Source organism: Grampus griseus, assembly GCF_964374135.1.
Source record: "Grampus griseus genome assembly, chromosome: 5".
NCBI classification, from domain to species: domain Eukaryota; kingdom Metazoa; phylum Chordata; class Mammalia; order Artiodactyla; family Delphinidae; genus Grampus; species Grampus griseus.
In genome coordinates this window covers 87417731-87433179 of record NC_138998.1, presented here as the reverse complement: position 1 = coordinate 87433179, position 15449 = coordinate 87417731, and the positions used below count along the sequence as shown (strand labels likewise).

At 37.9% G+C, this 15449-nt stretch overlaps 1 pseudogene across 1 annotated transcript; it reads left to right on the top strand.

Annotated features, from left to right (window-relative positions):
* The first annotated feature begins 7687 nt into the window (after window positions 1–7687).
* On the top strand, window positions 7688–9691 carry LOC309823168 (lysocardiolipin acyltransferase 1-like; annotated as a pseudogene). The gene is made up of 2 exons: window positions 7688–7750; window positions 8989–9691. The product of its transcript is annotated as a lysocardiolipin acyltransferase 1-like (transcript).
* Window positions 9692–15449: the final 5758 nt, after the last annotated feature.

The following is a 15449-nucleotide window of genomic DNA, read 5'->3' as shown; positions in this document are numbered from 1 at the left end:
AATTCGTCCTTCTGAGGTTCTAATGAGAACTGCTTAATTCAGGTTTTAATCAAACCTGACAAATCATCGTTGAAGTTGGCAATAGGCTTCTTCACAGGTGCCATTTCCCTGCTAGTTTGACATAGCTTAGATTCATCTTCCTCTCTGCATGGTCCTTTCAGGCTTCACTTATTATAACAACAAAAAAGGACTGGTTTTCCTTCAACACCAAAATACCAAATGTTTCTGGTCCTTTTTTGGACTCTTCAGTGCCCTTAGTAGCAAGCTATTTTTATTTATTTTAGTTTTAATACTGGAAATAATGAAGAGGAAAAAATGATTTTTTCACATACACATTTAACCTGTTTTACCAAATATATGCATTCCTTGAGCATATATTCCTTGAACAGGTTCATGTTCCAAATCGTGCTCTTATCCAGTAATCCAAATCACTTAGACAAGATCCATCTGCTGATGACGGGTGGTGGAGGATGCACCAGCTCAGATGCACTTAGGAGCTCCAGAGCCTGAAAGCTGACATCTACTTTGAAAAATAACACCAGTCTCTTTCTGGGAGAGAGTACAAAACAGATGGGAGATTCATAGCACACAAAAAAATGGTGGCTTTAATGTATGGATCTTACTATTGCAAAAATGAGTGTCGGAGCCTGTAATCTTTGCTATTAACATGTGACATGGAAAAGATGTTTAATCAGTTAGCTCCTTGCCCCAGAATAGGATTATGACCTCTGTAAAGAAAGAAGTGTATTCTGCCTGCTTAAGTTTCCCCCTAAAAATAGCTTTATAATTACATGTAGCCTTTCTGTTTCCAAATTCCTTTAACATGTATTAAATCATTTTTCTTCACAATAACCTTTTGAAGCAGGTAATACACATAACAACATCCCATTTTATAGCTAAACCAACAAAATCAGAGAGGGTAATTTATTTGCCTAAGGACATACAGTTGGAAGTAATGGAATCTGACCTCCAATCCAGTTGTGTCAACTCTGAGATTTGTGTCTTTTACATTGTTACACGGTACCTCATGGACATCAGGGAAGACCAGCCTTTGAAAGAATTCTTGCTGTACCGAAAATGATCTTCACCATGATCTGGGAAATAAGGCTCTTTATTTAGGCCGCCTGTAATTCTTTGGAAGGTTGTATAAATGAGACAACCCCTAAGGCTTTATTTGTGATTCCAAACCATTGCTATTTATCAAGCCTGTCTTTCATTATAGACTATATCAAATGCAGACACTTTTGACTTACATGAATACTAAGTCCTCACTGTGGATACCAAACACACTGCTCTAATATCAGATGTTTCCCTTCAAGCATTATGGCATTCTTTTGCTGTAGCTCATAGAAATATTTAGCTGGGAGGACCTAAGAGAGCACACAGAAAAACATAGTTATTTAAAGCAAAAGAACTGAGGACCAGTGAGTTTAAGTATTTTATTTTAGAGTGATAACTACGAACTGCCAGAGTCTCTCACTTTTTAGATCGTCTGTGTCAACAATCATTGCTTCTGTGGATGCATTTAAAAGGTTATTTACCAAAGTTCTACTGTAGGCACTGAAGATGGTTTCGCTCAGAACTGGGATGGGAAGCTCTTCTGGAGGGACTTGCTCAAACATTGGAGGTTGAGAATCAGAGCTAGTTAGAGATTAAGCTGGGCTACAGCCTCATCTTCTGCATCTGGCATTGTCCTTATCTATTAAACAACATCACCCAGAAAAACTGTTTCTTTAATAAAAAAAAGTTGCCTTCAATTTTATCAAGGATACAGGTAGGATCTTAATAACTTGGCTGCTAGCCTATTAATGCTGGACACAGGAGAAAGTCCACGGGCTATGATGTAGAGTTGAGTAATGTATGGAGGAGGTAGGCTGGGCACAGTGAAGTCAGGCAGTCTCAAAGTTTGGAGCAAAGGCTCCAGTGCTTATCTGACTTTTCCTGATATTATCCCTCATTACCATGACTTTGGGAGAATGCTAAAACAAGGAAGGGATAGTGAAGTGTTGAAATCAGAGAGGGTATTTTAAAACTTCACGTTTTATTTATTTTTTTATTTAAAATACAGTTGATTTACAGTGTGTTAATTTTTGCTGTACAGCAAAGTGATTCGGTTGTGTGTGTGTATATATATTATGTATGTGTATATATATGTGTGTATATATATATGTGTGTGTGTGTGTGTGTGTATATATATATATATATATATTCTTTTTTATATTTTTTTCCATTATGGTTTATCACAGGGTATTAAATATACTTCCCTGTAGGACCTTGTTGTTTATGCATTCTATATATAATAGTTTGCATCTGCTAATGCCAAACTCCCAATCCATCCCGCCCCTACCCCTCCTTGGCAACCACAAGTCTGTCCTCTATGTCTGTGAGTCTGTTTCTGTTTTTTAGATAGTTTGATTTGTGTCATATTTTAGATTCCACATATAAGTGATATCATACGGTATTTGTCTTTCTCTGACTGTACATTCTTGCCTTCTTGTCATATATTAATTGCCCATATAAGTTTGGATTCATTTCTGGGCTCTCTATTCTGTTCCATTGAACTATGTGTCTGTTTTTGTGCCAGTACCATATTATTTTGATTACTGTAGCTTTGTAGTATAGTTGGAAATCAGGGAGCATGATACCTCCAGTTTTGTTTTACTTTCTTAAAATTGTTTTGGCTATTTAGGGTCTTTTGTGTTTTCATAAACATTTTAGAATTATTTGTTCTTGTGAAAAATGCCATTGGTATTTTGATAGGGATTGGATTGAATATGTAGATTGCCTTGCATATGTAGATTACCTTGCATAGTATGGTCATGTTAACAATATTGATTCTTCCAATCCAAGAACACTGTGGATCTTTCCATCTGTTTGTGTGGTCTTCAATTTCTTTCATCATTGTCTTCTAGTTTACCGAGTTCAGGTCTTTCACCTTCTTAGTTAGATTTATTTCTATGTGTTTTGTTCCTTTTGATGCAATTTTAAATGAGATTATTTTATTAAATTCTCTTTCTCCTAGTTCACTGTTAGTGTATAGAAACACACAGATTTCTGTATCCTGAAACTTTACTGAGTTCATTTATTAATTCTAAGTTTTATGGTGGTGTCTTTAGGATTTTCTATATAGAGTAGCATGTTCTCTGTTAACAGAGACAGTGTCACCTCTTCTTTTCCAATTTGGAGTATTTTTACTTCTTTTTTTTTCTGATTGTGGGGCTAAGACTTGAATACTATGTTATTAAAAAGTGGTGAAGTGAGCGACCTTGGCATGTTCCTGATCTTAGGGGAAATGCTTTCAGCTTTTCAGTGTTGAGAATGATGTTGGCTCTGTGTTTGTCATATATGGTCTTTATGATGTTGAGGTAATTTCCTCTGTGTACCCACTTCGTTGAGTGTTTTTATCATAATTGGATGTTGAATTTTGTCAAAAGCCTTTTCTGCTCTATTGAGATGATCATATGATTTTTATCCTTCAATTTGTTGATATGCTGTATCATAATTTTGTTTTGTGGGTATTGGAAAGTTCTTGCATCCCTGAGATAAATCCCACTTGATCATGTTGTATGATCATTAAATGTATTGTTGAATTTGTTTTGCTTATATATTGTTGAGGAGTTGTTGCATCTATGTTCATCATAGATGTTGGCTTGTAATTCTCTTTTTTTGGTGGTGTCTTTGTCTGATTTTGGTATCAGGATCATGCTGGCCTTGTAAAGTGAGTTTGGAAGCATTCCTTCCTCTTCAAATTTTTGGAATATTTTGATAAGGGTAGGTATTTAACTCATTTTTAAAGTTTGGTAGAATTCACCTGTGAAGCCATCTGGTCCTGGACTTTTGTACATGGGGAGTTTTATTTTTTTATTATTCATTCAGTTTCATTACTTGTAATCTGTCTCTTCATTTTCTGTTTCTTCCTGATCAGTTTTAGGAGATTGTATGGCTCTAGGGATTTATCCATTTCTTCAGGTTGTCTAGTTTATTGGCATATAACTGGTCATGGTAATTTCCTATGATATTTTGTATTCCTGTGGTGTTGATTGTAATGTTTCCTCTTTCATTTCTGATTTTATTTGGGCCCTCTCCTTTTTTTTCTTGATGAGTCTGGCTAAAGTTTTATCATTTTGTTTATCTTTTTAAAGCTCTTATTTCCATTGATCTTTGCTTTTTTATGGTTTCTGTTTTATTTAATTGCTCGAATTTTTATTCTTTCTTTCTACTAACTTTGGGTTTTGTTTTTCTTTTGTAGTTCCTTTATGTTCAAGGTTAAATTATTTATTTCATATTTTTCTTGTTTCCTGAGATAGGCTTTTATAAACTTCCTCATTACAACTGCTTTGCTGTGTCCCTTAGATTTTAGATTGTTGAATTTCTGTTTTCTTTGTCTCTGTGCCTTTTAAAAAATTTCCTCTTCGATCTTCAATACCCATTGGTTGTTTAGTAGCATATTGTTTATTCTCCATGTGTTTGTGTGTTTTGCAGTTTTTTTCTTGTAGTTGATTTCTAGTCTCATAGTGTTGTGGTAGGAAAAGATGCTTGATATGATTTCAGTCTTCTTAAATTTACTGAGACTTGTTTTGGGGCCTAGCATGTGATCTATTCTTGAGAATGTTCCATGTGCACTTGAAAAGAATATGTATTCTACTGCTTTTGTTTCTTTTTTTTCTAAACAGTATTTTATTTATTTTTTAAACTAATTTATTTTATTTATTTTTGGCTGCGTTGGGTCTTTGTTGCTGCACGTGGGGGCAGTGGCGAGCCCCCCGGCTCTCTGGTTGTGGTGAGCGGGGACTACTCTTCATTGCAGTGCGTGGGCTTCTCATTGTGGTGGCTTCTCTTGTTGTGGAGCATGAGCTCTAGGTGCACGGGCTTCAGTAGTTGTGGTACACGGCCTCAGTAGTTGTTGCTCATGGCTTCTAAAGCGCAGGCTCAGTAGTTGTGGCACATGGGTTTAGTTGCTCTGCAGCATGTGGAATCTTCCCAGACTGGGGATCAATCATATGTCCCTTGAATTGGCAGGCGGATTCTTAACCACTGCACCACCAGGGAAGTCCCTCTACTGCTTTTGGATGGACTGTTCTTTAGATATGTATTAAGTCCGTCTGATCTAATGTATTGTTTAAGGGCAGTGTTTGCTCATTGGTTTTCTTTCTATATGATCTGTCCATTGATGTAAGTGAGATGATAAAGTCACGTACTGTTATTGTGTTACTGTTAATTTATCCCTTTATGTAATATTTGCTTTATGTATTTAGGTGCTCCTATGTTGGGTGCATACATATTTACAATTGTCATATCTTCTTGCTGGATTGATCCTTTTCTTATTATGTAATGTCCTTCTTTGTCTCTTGTTACAGTCTTTGTTTTAAAATATATTTTAATATTTTTGTTTATGTATATGATTATTTTAAGGTGATGATCTCTTAAGTTTGAATGCATTCTAACAAACCTGCATTTTTGCTCCACCTGCTCACTTTTAATGTTTTGACATCATATTTTACATCTTTCTTCATGTGTATCCTTTAACTTTTTATTGTGAATATAGATAATTATAATACCTTTGTCTTCTAACCTTCTTACTAGTTTTATAAGTGACTACCTTTACTGTATGTTTGCCTTTACCAGTGATATTTTTCCTTTTGCGAATTTCCTATTTCTAGTTGTGGTCTTTTCTTTTCTGCTTGGAGAAGTCCCTTTAACATTTATGTAAAGCCAGCTTAGTGGTGCTGAAATCTTTCAGCTTTTGCTTGTCTGTAAAACATTTTATCTGTCCTTCAAATCAATGATAACCTTGCCTGGTAGAATATTCTTGGTTGTAGCATTGTTTTTTTTTTCCCTTTCATCGCTTTGAATATATCATGCCACTCCCTTTTGCCCTGCAAAATTTCTGCTGAAAAGTCAGCTGATAGCTATGGGAGTTCTCTTGTACATAGCTAGTTGTTTTTCTCTTACTGCTATTAAGATTATCTTTTTATCTTTAATTTTTGCCATTTTAATTATAATGTGTTTTGGTGTGGACCTCTTTGAGGAAGCTTGTTTGGGACTCTGTGCTTCCTGGACCTGGAATTCTGTTTCCTCTTCTACATTAGGGAAGTTTTCAGCTATTTTTTTTTCTTCATATAAGTTGTCTGTCACTTTCTTTCTCATTTCTACTTCTGGGACCCCTACAATGCGAATGTTAGTATACTTGATATTGTCCCTGAAGTCTCTTAAATTATCCTTATTTAAAAAAAATTCTTTTGTCTTTAGCTTGAGTGATTTTTGCTATTCTGTCTTCCAGTTCACTGATCCATTCCCCTCTATCATCTAATCTACTGTTGATTCCTTCTAGTATGTTTTTTACTTCATTTATTGTATTCTTCAGCTTTATTTGGTTCTTCTTTATATTTTCTAACTTTGTTAAAATTCTTACTGTTTTCATTCTTCTTTTGTGTTTTTTGAGCATCTTTATGATCATTATTTTGAATTCTTTACCTGTTAAATTGCTCATCTCCTTGTCATTTACTTCTTTTCTGAGGTTTTGTCTTGTTCCTTTGCTTAAAACATATTTTACTATCTCCTCACTTTGCTTAAGTCTCTGTGTTTTTTTCCCCCATGTATTAGGTAGGTGGGTTACATTTCCTGATCTAAGAAGTGGCCTTCTGTAGGAGATGTTCTGTAGGGCACAACAGCACACTCCTCTCTGGTCACCAGGGCTATATGTGCAGGGTTGCCCTCTATGTGGGCTGCATGGCCCTTATTTTGTGGTGCTAATGTGAGTCTGTTGGTAGGCAGGGCTGGACCCTGACCTGGTTGGCTGCCAGGCTCTGCCTTGTGCAGTATCTCTTTGCCCATCGGTGGGCATATCTGGGTTTCAGTTCAGCTGACTACATTCCCTGGGCAGTCTCAAGGCTGGTGCCAGCCTTCTGGTAGGCAGGACCATGTCCTGGGCCGACTTGCTGTGTGGCTGGGGGGGGTCCTGTGTCTGGTACCTGACCACTGGTTGTGAGGCTGGGCCGTGGGGATGCTGGCTGTAGCATTCGTGAGGTCTTGGATCTGGTGCTGGCCTGCTGGTATGTGGGTCCAGGTTCTGGGGCAATTGCCTGCAGGGCCTATGGGGGCTAAGGGCTAATGCTGGCCTGCTCATGGGCAGGGTTGGGGCCTGGGAAGCTACCTGTAGGACCTCGGGGAGGGGCTGGGACTGGTACTGGCCCACTGCTGTTGGGGCTGGGTCCAGGGGGTGCTGACTGTGGGGCCCAGGTGGGTGCCCTGGTGCTGGTGCTGGCCCACTGGTGTGTGGTGCTGTGTCCTGAGGTGGGCCCTGGAGCTGGTATTGGCCTGCCCCTGGCACTAACAGACTAGAGGGAAGACCCCAGAATGGCACATGCCAGCATCAGTGTCCTCATGGTAGAATGAGCTCCCTAAATTGTCTCTCATCAATGTCTGTGTCCCAGGGGGAGTCCTGGTTGCCTCTCACCTCTCAAGGAGGACTCCAAGATCAGCAAGTGGGTCTGACCCAAGCTCCTTGCAAATTACTGCCTCTGTGTTGAACTTAAAGCACGTGAGTTTGTGCATGAGCTCTTTAAGAGAGGAGTCTCTTTTTCCTACAGACCTTTAGCTCTCTCATATGCAAGCCTTGCCAGCCTTTAAAGCCAGACATTCTGGGGCCTCATCTTCCTGGTGCAGGACCCCTGGGCTGGAGAACCCAATGTGGGGCTTGGACCCCTTGCTTCCTGGGGAGAACGTCTGCAATTGTGTTTATCCTCCCATTGTCGGTCACCTGCTCAGGGGTGTGGGTCTTGACTATACCTCCTCTCTACCTCTCCTATTCATCTTATTGTGGTTCCTTCTTTATATCTTTAGTTGTGGAAAATCTTTTCTTCTAGTCTTCAGGTCATTCTCATAGATAGTTGCTCTGTAAATATTTTAAATTTTGGTGTGCCCATGGGAGGAGGTGAGGTCTTCTTACTTTGCCATTTTGGCCACACTGCTCCATGTTAATTTCTTAAAGTGTACCTTAGGTAACATTCTTCCCCTTAGTTCTTCACATCCCTCCTTTTATGGAGCTTCTCGGTTTAGAATTTGCTCTAGGACAATGTGCTGAGAATGCCTTACCAATTAACAGGCTCTGCATATAGACATAGTTCTTATATTAAATACTGAGGATGAATGGAGAATCAAGGTAGACCCTCAGGTAACTAGACTTTTGTAATAGGTAGATAAGGAAAAAACTGCAGCTTCTTTTAGACATAAAATCTATCAATATTTGTCACTTCCTCAGAACTCTCCTTACGTGGCAAACTTGGGAGTACTTAGCCTGCCTGTTTCCACCTACCTAGGCACACTAAGGGAAGTTTATCAAATAGCTCACCCTGTGCATTTCTAGAGAACCTATAGTTAGCACCCCTGCCTCCCATAGAAGACAGGAGAAACATCAGAACCACAAAGTAATCTCAAATTGTGTCCTTAGATTAACTAGTCTAGATCTTTGCATATAAATAGGAATAGAAAATGAAAAATCATCAAACATCTGAGATAAATCAATAGTATAGAAAGGAGGACAATATGAAAAAACAGGACCAACTTAAGTAAAAACAGGTAATTTTGGAAATAGATTATAACCTCACACAAACTTATTTTTTAGTAATTGCAGAGATTGGGGATAATTTAAAATTCATAAACAAGACCAAGAGACTGTGAAAAATGAGTAATGAGAAAAGAAATAACAACAAAAAAATCAAGGGAAAGGCTAACAATTTGCATGGCTATTGGTGAAGAATAAGTTGTTGATCTGAAAGTTAAATTTGAAGTTTAATGTAAGACCAGAAAGAATGAAGCCAGGAAATAATCAAAGAAGTGCAGATGAAAATTTTCCTGAGCTATAGAAGACTCAAGTCTTTAATTTGTAAAAACTCACTATATACTAAGATGGGAAAAATAAAAATATACATCTACACAAGTTCTGGTTAAATTTCTGGACTGTAAAGAAAAGGATAAAACCTCTAAAAGGCTCCAGGGAAGACGGCAACAACAAAGTTACTTTTTTCTTTTTTTTTTTTTGAAAATGTGATTAATTATTTTTGTGATATCCATGAACCACTTCAACTCCTCATATTCCCAGAAGGGACTGATCTCACAGAAAATAGCACAGCTTGAAGTAATGAATTTGCTAAAAAGAATGGACTTCAGAAATATGAAAATGTCTTAACATCCAAGAACTACAGGCTTTACTTTTGTAGTAGACCATCTAAGAGAAGGTAAGAACCTGGACGCTGTCCATGACATCACGGTGGCATACCCTCATAACATTCCTCAGACAGAGAGGCACGTCCTCCTCAAGGACTTTTCCAAGGAAATCCACTTCCATGTCCACCAATACCCAGTGGACACCCTCCCCACGTCCAAGGAGGACCTCCAGCTCTGGTACCACAAGTGGTGGGAGGAGAAAGAAGAGAGCCTGTGCTTCTTCTACTGGGGGGAGAAGACTTTTTACTTTATGGGACAGACTGTAATTCCACCTTGCAAGTCTGTGCCCAGGATCCTTCTGGTCAAATTGCTCCCTATACCGTACTGGACCCTGTTCAGCCCTGCAGTGTGCCTGCTCATCTATTTGTACAGTCTTGTTTGGTGATATTTTATAATCATCATTATCATCTTCATGCTGCGGGAGAGAATATTTGGTAGACTAGAGATCACTGAACTTGCATGTTAATGTTTTTTGGACAAACAGCCGCATTTAAATGCAAAGAAAAATGGGTAAGATTGTAAGGTTCACAGTCTAAAAACCTAGGGGATATTTTGTAAATGTTCTAAGCCTTTGTAAAATGAGATGCATTTTTGCATGACTACATCTAATATTTCTTACTACCATCATTATTTGTTAAAGATATTTTGCACTCAGTTTTGTGGAAAAATATTGCTACACACACAGTTTTCTTTTTAAATCTCTGAATGTAATTTCAACACTATGTAGCAGGGAGCGTTCTCCGTGAAATAACTTAGGCCAGAGTATTAGTAAACAATCATCATGCTGTTAGCAGACAAGGTACACACAAGATTGTCTTAAAGGCCCAATCCTACTTCCTAACAAACTCTCCAGACTAGAGGCAGATTTGGGGCTCCTGGGCACTGGCCCAGATCAAGTTCTGGCACTTGACTGCAGAGGTGAGGGCCCTTCCTGCTGGCTCCCTCTCGGCACTGTCCCCACACTCCTTTCTATGCCAATCAAACCCTTGCATTCTTCCTTAAGACCAGAAAACAGAAACCCTTTGTCCTTAAGCTAAACAAACATTTTGATAGGAAGTCCTTAATTATTCATAAAATCTTGGCATTTAGCCTTGCGGTGGTGACCTAGATGTCAGAAGACCACCAGTGCCCTCTACTCACCGGAAAATAAGGCCTAGATGAGTCTCACAGAGCAACCATAGGCACTCCACTCAGAAACCTTAGTTTGAATTTTTAAAGCTAGGAATTCATACACTTTAGTTCTTTCACGTCTGTAAAACCTTGTATGTTCAGGCTGGTTTCTTCACAGCTTGTTGGCAGGTGTCACTTTTCTGCATTAAAAACGGTGCTCATCAAGTCATTTACCATTTGAAAGGAAAATGTAGAAGAAGGTTCTGCTACTGCCATCAGAAACTCTCTTTTGAAGTTGCGTCTTGGTTGAAATATGTTTTTAAAACCTGTGACATCCCACAGTCGATTTTCTCCTCATAGGCAACTCCTCCCTCAGCTCCTGGCTTCTACTGCAAAAAGACGCTCTACTGGTTGACGTCCCCCATCCATTTAGGCCTTGTATGTTGGGTTCCTTTTAGGAGGACTCAGTTCTAGCCCAGGTCTGCAGGGACCACGACTGACTCTTGAAAAACAAGCACCTCTGGCTGCCTGTGGTAGATGAGTGACTCTTTCCTACTGCAGACTTCGTGTTTCTCTTTTTACACGAGCAGCTCCAGCCAGACTTTGACTTTTAGAAGTTGTTTACATATGAGACATACATAGTTGTTGTGGCCACCCAACTTCAAGGGACACATGTCAAGTGCTCCAAGGGGTTCTTTTTCATTTTTTTTTTTTAAGAAATTTTTATGGCAGCCGTGGCAAGAAGTCTCTGTGCTGTCCATTGGCTGCTTGAGTCCCACAGCTCAGCTGCCAGGTGCCAGAGTGCTGCGGTGCACTGCACAGACAGGCTTCTTTGGCTTCAAACATTCCTGCAGTAATGCAGGGCAAAGGACCTGTCCTCAGGGCAACTGCACTGGCTCCTCAGACACCTATAAACATACGGGCTGCGTGAAGCAGCCCAGGAGGTCTGCCCCGCCACGGGCCCTGCTGGCTGCCCTCCGCCCTCACAAGCTGGTGGTGGCATCGCCATCTTGCTGCCTCGGAGCTGCAGTGCTAAGAACGCCGACCAAAGTTACTTTTTTGATAGATACTGCTGATTGTCTGACAGCAGCCATTCCTCCATCTCCTTTTTTATCTGGAAGAACTTTGCTTTTATCAGGTTCTACGTATCTTTAGGGAAGGTCGACTTCTTCCTCAAGGGGAGAACTGTGATGCTCTTATTTCCTTTGCAAGGATTGGTTTGGGCTTGGAAATGTAATTCAGTCTGGTTAATGGGACATAAAGAGAAATCTGTCTCTAGAGGAAAGGTTTGCCTTCTCAGATAAAGGGAAAAAGAAAAAAAAATACATTCCTTCTTCTACTGCAAAATGTTGTTAAGGGTGCATGTGATTCCTGGAATTGTGGCAGCCATGTCTTGGCCATAAGGACATTTGGTCAACATACTTTAGATAGCATTACAACTATAGGAAAGTATTTGGGTCGATAGCAGCATTGTGAATTAATCCACACTGGTACTGTCATGCCACTAGTCTAGTTTTCATTGTGAGAAAAGACTTTTTTTGTTGTCTTTGTTGTTTGTTTTTATACTATTTGAGTTAGGTATTCTGTACCTTGCAGCAGTATCAGACTATACTTGCAAAAGATCAAGAATATGGGTGGCATCACAATTCCAATTTATAACCCTAGCTACTAGAAGACATTGAAAAATAACTTCAGTAATAAATGGTGTCTTAACATAGAATTCTTTGTCTAGTCAAACTGCCATCAAGTGTGAGGGTAAATATCCATTTTTGCAGAGGCAAAACTTCAAAATGTTCATCAGTTATACTTGCCCTTTGGAATAAAAAGGTGATTTGGAGACATGGTCATACAACATGAAAAAGGAATGGAAGTAAGGAAAAGGCATGCATTACCAAAAAACAAAAAACAGTAAAAACTAAGTTTCACTGAGAAAAAGCGAAGGAAGTTAGAAATAAAATGAAAAAATTCTTATAGTAAATGTTATCATCACAAAGATTTACTTTTAAGTGGCAAAGTTTTCATAATATAGGATTATATTTCTTTCTCAGTGTAAAAATATATAAATACAAGCACTTTACTATCAAAATCAAAGTGATAAAACTATATTTGAACTATGGTATTAATGACAGAAACAGATTGTATTAAAGTAAAATAGAAGATTACACAAAGATATACAAAAACAAAATGAGGAACTGTATTAAATAGAGTGGTTTGGAACAAAAATATAGTTAGTACATCCTTACAAAAAGAAAGCTGATGTCAATATTAAAAAAGGCTTAAGATATAATGTATTACATGAGAAAAATGGATATTTTATATTGAAAAAAATTAGTGAATCAGGAATTTTCATTTTTATTAATCTTTATGTTCTCATTTTCAAAATATCAAGCAATATAAAGCAAAATCTTTTCAGAGAAATATACTAATCCATGACCTCAATGGGAGACTTTAATATACTTCTCTTAGAAATTTATAGATGAGGGAAACAATAAGTAGAGTAATAGAAATAATTTGAATAACACGATCAGTACATTCAGTGTCGGAAGTATTAATATGTAACTTTATACCAGTAAACAGAAGGTATATGTTCTTTTCAAATATCCATGAAACATTTATAAAAATTGGACATGTCATTTAAGCTACAAAGATAATCTCTATTAATTCCGTGTAGGAGAAATTACACAAAACAGATTTTCTAACTACAAGCAATATAAATAGAAATTAAGCATAACAGTATATTGATAATAAATGCATTCATTTCATAGTCTAAAAAAAATTCTGACTTTTCTTAGAAATTATTTAAAAATGCATTTATCTAAATGGATTAAAGGGAATACTGAAATATATTGTTAAGAATTTTTGAAAATAACAAGGTGGGTCACATATAAAGACCTAGCTAACACAATTTGCTGAAAAAAATTAAAGTCTTATGAACTGTCTTCAATTAAAAAAAAACAAAACTGGCCATATAAACCCAAGGAAAGGAGAAAAAGAAGCTAACAAAGATAAAAGAGAGACTGATCAGCTAGAGAAATAAAATCATGAATAAACATTAGGTATAAGAAATCAGGTGCAATTACAGAGATTTAAAACTTAGAAGATTTAAAACTTCCTTCCAATAAGTTTGGAAATTGAGTCATGAAATTGAAGAAAAGATGTTTTCTAAGATATAGTATTCTAAACCTAAGGAGAGGTAGAATACCCAAGCAAAACAGAAAACCGAAAAGTAGTGAAAAGTTTCACCATTAAAAAGGCATCAGACCCAAAGATTTATAGTGATTTTACCAAATATTTAAATACATTGTTTAAAATATTCCTGAGCATTAAATAGAGGAAAGGTACTATATTAGTCAGAATGCTGCAGTAACAAACATTCCAGTAATGTCAGTAGTTTAACATAGAAAAGTTTACTTCTCAATCAAATTAAATCTGTTGAGGGCACAGGTGAGACTTTCAGGCAGCCCTTTTTGATGTGGTGAATTAGCCAGTAGGGCTGCTCATACATTGTGCCTCAAGATTTTAACCCCACCACCTTTATGTTAACTGCAAGACAGGAAGGGAAAAACATGGAGAACTGAAGGGGAGATAATGCCTTTCAACGCTTCTCGACTCATTTCAAGATTAGTTCATGTCTAAGCCCGAACTATACATACACAAAATAAAATGCAATAAACTGAAAGAAAGAAAAATTTAGATCAATTTCCTTTATTAATAGAGATGCAACTACTTTAAGTAAAACTTCGATCAAAGTCAGCTTTGTAACATAGAGTTTATCACAGGAATGGAGTAGTTTTTAGTAATTAGTAATTAGTAATTAGTAATCTAACGAACTACTTACTGTACTAAAAATAAAAAGTTTCTGGTAAGAATGCTTAGTAAGCTATAAAAAAATGAAACTTCCTTTAGCTTATAAAGAATTTAAGAGAGATCTTAAAAGTAGAGAAAACTATGCTAGCAAAACCAAAATTATTGAGAATATTTGAAGTATTATAACTAAAATTGGAAATGACAAAAGGAGTACACCTTCCGCACCACTGTAGGTTTTTTTTTTTTTTTTTTTTGGGTTACGCGGGCCTCTCACTGTTGTGGCCTCTCCCGTTGCGGAGCACAGACTCCGGACGCGCAGGTTCAGCGGCCATGGCTCACGGGCCTAGCCACTCCGCGGCATGTGGGATCATCCCGGCCCGGGGCACGAACCCGTGTCCCCTACATCGGCAGGCAGACTCTCAACCACTGCGCCACCAGGGAAGCTCCTGTAGGTATTTTATAGATGATTCTGTTCAATGCAATACATCTTGAAAGCACAATGAATTTTAGATAGTAAGAATAAGAAAAATTTTACTTTTTGGAAACAACATGAAGAACTCTCTGGAACCAACTAGAGTCAACTAACTATATATTGGAGTAAATAAGAGAGATAAGCATGGCGACACAAATTCAAATGGATAAAAGTGTGTTTATACTAGAAATTAAAAATATACTGGGAAAGGGCTTCCCTGGTGGTGCAGTGGTTAAGAACCCTCCTGCCAATGCAGGGGACACGGGTTAGAGCCCTGGTCTGGGAAGATCCCACATGCCACAGAGCAACTGAGCCCGTGCACCACAACTACTGAGCCCACCTGCCACAACTACCGAAGCCCACACACCCTGGAACCCGTGCTCCGCAACAAGAGAAGCCACCGCAATGAGAAGCCCGCACACCGCAACGAAGAGTAGCCCCTGCTCCCTGCAACTAGAGAAAGCCCGCGCGCAGCAACGAAGACCCAAAGCAGCCAAAGATAAATAAATAAATAAATTTATTTAAAAAAATAAAGCATACTGGGAAAAATGTCACGCACACACACAATTACCTGAATTTAAAAAAAAAGAAAAAAGAAATTAAAGACAGATACTAAATGAGTCCTGAATAAATGTTGAGATTTTCTATGTTCCTGAATATGAGGACTTTGTTTTGTAAAATATCTATTCACCCAATGTATCTATACCATAGATGCAATCTGAAACACAATTCTAATGGTATTTTTAAAAATAGAAAGTGACAAATTGATTCTAAGCTTATCTGGAAAAGTAAATGCGTAAGAGGAGACAGTAACTTTTGGGGAAAAAAATGAGGG